The 4942-nt window shown below is 42.5% G+C and overlaps 1 pseudogene; it reads left to right on the forward strand.

Annotated features, from left to right (window-relative positions):
- The first annotated feature begins 2120 nt into the window (after window positions 1–2120).
- LOC144579283 (peroxiredoxin-1 pseudogene) lies at window positions 2121–2856 on the forward strand (annotated as a pseudogene).
- Window positions 2857–4942: the final 2086 nt, after the last annotated feature.

The raw sequence follows: 4942 nt of genomic DNA on the forward strand, positions 1-4942 counted from the left end.
TTGTTTATTTTTTATGGAAGTCACTTGAGAATAATGATTATGTTTCACACTCCTCTGTAAATCTAACATGTAGCACACTGACTTTTACAGCAATGTTCAATACAAATGTTTAAGACAACCTTCCAGTAACACAGGGATTTCTATTTTCTTAAGTTTATCTTTATCTGTGAATACTGTTGCCTTTGAGGGTGAATAAAGGTGCAATATATACTCAGTGTGACCATTCCCATGCTTATAACCTTTAAGATGTGATACTTAGGAGCAGACTTCCAGATGCCTGGTTTCTATTAGTTCTCTCATTTTAGAGACTATTTTCCTGTCCTTCAAAGAAGGACAATTTGCCTCTAACCTCTTGATTCTGGAGTGGGTATACACTATAACATGGCAGTTACTGTGAATTGCCTTAATAAGCATTGAATTAATAGGGTAATCTCCACTCCTATAAGATAGGATAAAAAAATTAGTATAGGATGCAAAGTAGTGGGTCAGTTCTCTTTAAAGAAGTTTACTAGAATAGAAAAATCACATGCCATTTGAAAATTCCTTTTTGCAGGGAAAAAGTGATAATTTAAAATAAACCTCTAAGAAAGAAGTAAAGGTTATGGCATATTACTTAATTTGATTCATCCTTTTGAAAAAAAAATCTCAGGCCAGGTGTGTTTGCTCACGTCTGTAATTCAACACTTTAGAAGGCCAAGGTGGGTGGAACACCTAAGGTCAGAAGTTCGAGACCAGCCTGACCAACATGTAGAAACCCCATCTAAAAATACAAAATTAGCCGGGCATGGTGGCGCATGCCTGTAATCACAGCTACACAGGGGGCTGAGGCAGGAGGAGAATCGCTTGAACCTGGGAGGCGGAGGTTGCAGTGAGCCAAGATTGTGCCATTGCACTCTAGCCTGTGCAACGAGAGTGAAACTCTGTCTCAAAAAAAAAGAAAAAAAATCTCATGCTGTAATATTTTTCTCTTCTACAATTTTAACATGAACATATAGGAATAATGACCCTTAATGAAACTTGTGAAACAGATAAATGCATATTTAAATAGAGGTTTCCCTGGAAAGCTAACACAAAAGATTAATGGGTTGCAATCTGTTGGAAAAGACTGAAGTGCTTTGTTTATTTATCATGAGGCCTCTTTCCCTATCTTTGTCATAATCAATTAACAGTTATTGCATGGTGATGAATGAGGTGATGAATCTGCAGGAAAAATTTGTTAAAAGTACATAAAAGCATTCTTCTCTATTCCAGTATTTTATAAAATTCAATAAACTATTAACGGCATAGAACAAAATGGTCTGTATACTAATTAATGTTCAAGGAGCCAAAGTAATGAGGTCCAGCCTTCCAGTTTTCATTAAAAGACTACAAAGTTTTCTCTCACACCCATAGTCAACTTTTAAGAAGTGTTTGATTCCTTCCTTTTATTTAATTTTCAAAATAATGAGTTGGTTCTCTAGCATTCTCTAAAAATGACCAATGAGATTTTTAAAGTAGAATTTTGGACTTAATATTTACACCTATTTAATGTGTTTTCATTAATTACAGCTATTATTCTTACTGATGCTTAAAATATTCCAACTCTGGCTGTTGAGAATGTCTTCAATTTCTCTGAGTCATGTTGACAGGCTTCCTTGCTTTCTAGTAGAATAAGATGGTCCAGAGTTCATTTGGCATATTTCCTGTTTCAGACTTGCAGTTATCCATTTCTCCAAGAAGCTTTGGCTCCTTTTACTAAGAAACTGTGGGCTGGGTGCAGTGGCTCATGCCTATAATCCCAGCACTCTGGGAGGCTGAGGCAGGCAGATCATGAGGTCAGGAGTTTGAGATCAGCCTGGCTGATATGGTGAAACCCTGTCTTTACTAAACACACACACACACACACACACACACACACACACACACACACAAATTAGCCAGGCATGGTGGGACTCGCCTGTAGTCCCAACTACTTGGGAGGCTGAGGCAGAAGAATCACTTGAACCTGGGAGGTGGAGGTTGCCGAGAGCCAAGATCATGACACTGCACTCCTTCCTGGGCAACAGAGCGAGAGTCTGTCTCAAAAATAAATAAATAGGGGCGGCTGGAGACCAGGCATTGGAGACCAGCATAGCCAGCAAGCTGATAGGAAGATGTCTTCAGGAAATGCTAAAATTGGGCACCCTGCCCTCAACTTCAAAGCCATAGCCATTATGCCAGATGGTCAATTTAAAGATATCAGACTGTCTGACTACAAAGGAAAATATGTTGTATTCTTCTTTTACCCTCTTGACTTTACCTTTGTGTGCCCCACGGAGATCATTGCTTTCAGTGATAGGGCAGAAGAATTTAAGAAACTCAACTGCCGAGTGATGGGTGCTTCTGTGGATTCTCACTTCTATCACCTGGCATGGATCAACATACCTAAGAGACAAGGGGGACTGGGACCCATGAACATTCCTTTGGCGTCAGACCCAAAGTGCATCATTGCTCAGGATTATGGGGTGTTAAAGGCTGATGAAGGCGTCTCATTCAGCGGCCTCTATCATTGATGATAAGGGTATTCTTTGGCAGATCGCTGTGAATGACCTCCCTGTTGGCCATTCTGTGGATGAGACTTTGAGACTAGTTCAGGCCTTCCAGTTCACTGACAAACATGGGGAGGTGTGCCCAGCTGGCTGGAAACCTGGCAGTGATGCCATCAAGCCTGATGTCCAAAAGAGCAAAGAATATTTCTCCAATCAGAAGAGTGCTGGGCTGTTTTAATGCCAGGCTTGCAGTGGACAGCCATGAGAACAAAACCTCTTTACTGTTTTTTTTTTCCCCATGAGTAAAACACCAGACTTCAGATCCAGCTGATTTGTGGTGTGTTAAAAGGCAGGCCTTTCCTACAGGGAATGGAGAGACCAGCCTTTCTTCCTATGACAGGAATGGCCTGAGTTGTGTTGTGGGCAGGCCACTAATTTGTATGATGTATCAGTCGAGGGCATCAACCCACTGATCTTTTGCAGTTTGTATTAAACTTGCACTGAGACAAAAATAAATATATAAATAAACTGTATTTAGAAACTACAATCTAATTGCTAAATGTGTTAATTGTTTCTGAGTTCATAATTATTTGTAGAATTTTCAGCAAACTACTTTTAACAAAAACTCTGATCGATCCATTCAGTATATGCTGTATCTCATTCTAGTACTTCACTTAGAACATCTTGTTTTTTGGCCATGCATGGTGGTTCACTCCTGTAATCCTAGCACTTTGGGAGGCTGAGGCAGGTGGATCACAAGGTCAGGAGTTCGAGACAAACCTGGCCAGCATGCCGAAACTCCATCTCTACTAAAAATACAAATATTAGCTGGGCATGGTGGCTCGTGTCTGTAGTCCCAGCTACTTGGGAGGCTGAGGCAGGAGAATTGCTTGAACCTGGCAGGTGGAGGTTGCAGTGAGCCGAGATGGTGCAACTTCACTCCAGCCTGGGGGACACAGTGAGGCTCTCTCAAAAAAGAAAAAAAAAAAGAATGTCTTGTTTTCCCCAAGTTCCTTGTGATTACTTTTATGGTCTTAACACTCATCTTCCTACCTGGTTCTATAGAAAGTGACCTTTCCTTGACTGACAAGCCTAGGGTAGAGAAAAAATAAAAAAAAAAGGGACCTTTCCTTTTCTTGCTCACCATGCAAGCTGTCAGTGGATCTACCATTCTGGGGTCTGGAGAATGGTGACCTTCTTCTCACAACTCCACTAAGCAGTGCCCCGTAGGGACTCTGTGTGGGGGCTCCAACCCCACATTTCCCTTCTGCACTGCCCTAGCAGAGGTTCTCCATGAGAAGCCCACCCATGAAGCAAACTTCTCTGTGGGCATCCAGATGTCTCCATACATCCTCTGAGATCTAGATGGAGCTTCCCAAATCTCAATTCTTGACTTCTGTGTACCCATGGCCTCAACACCTCATGGAAGCTCCCAAGGCTTGGGGCTTCCACCCTCTGAAGCAACAGCCTGAGCTGGACCTTGGCACCTTTTAGTCACAGCTGGAGTGGCTGGGATGCTGGGCACCAAGTCCCTAGACTGCACACAGCATGGGGACTCTGGGCCCAGCCCATGAAACCATTTTTACCTCCTAAACCTCTGGGCCTGTGATGGGAGGGCCTGCTGCAAAGGTCTCTGACAGGCCCTGAAGACATTTTCCCCATTGTCTTAATGATTAACATTTGGCACCTTGTTACTTATGCAAATTTCTGTAGCCAGCTTGAATTTCTCCTCAGAAAATGGGATTCTCTTTTCTTTTTTTTTTTTGTTTTTTTGAGATGGTGTTTCTTTGTTCTTGGTGAGCAGGCTGGAGCGGAATGGCTTGATTTGGCTCACTGCAACCTCTGCCTGCTGGGTTCAAGCAATGCTCCTGCCTCAGCCTCCCAAGCAGCTGGGATTACAGGCATGGGCCACCATGCCTGGCTAATTCTGTGGTTTTAGTAGAGACAGGGTTTCTCCATGTTAGTCAGGCTGGTCTTGAATTCCCAACCTCAGGTGATCCACCTGCCTCAGCCTCCCAAAGTTCTGGGATTACAGGTGTGAGCCACTGTGCCTGGCTGGGATTCTCTTTTCTATTACATTGTCAGGCTGCAAATTTTCCAAACTTTTATGGTCTGGTTCCCTTTTAAAATAGAATGCCTTTAACAGCACCCAAGTCACCTCTTGAATGCTTTGCTGCTTAGAAATTTCTTCTGCTAGATACACTAAATCATTTCTCTCAAGTTCAAATTTCCACAAATCTCTAGGGCAGGGGTAAAATGCTGCCAGTCTCTTTGCTAAAACATCACCCGACATCACAAGAATCACCTTTGCCCCACTTCCCAACAAGTCTCTCATCTCCATCTGAGACCACCTCAGCCTGGACCTTATTGTTTATGTCACTATCAGCATTTTTGTCAAAGCCGTTCAACAAATCTCTAGGAGGTTCCAAACCTTC

This window comes from Callithrix jacchus, chromosome 14, assembly GCF_049354715.1.
Source record: "Callithrix jacchus isolate 240 chromosome 14, calJac240_pri, whole genome shotgun sequence".
NCBI lineage: Eukaryota > Metazoa > Chordata > Mammalia > Primates > Cebidae > Callithrix > Callithrix jacchus.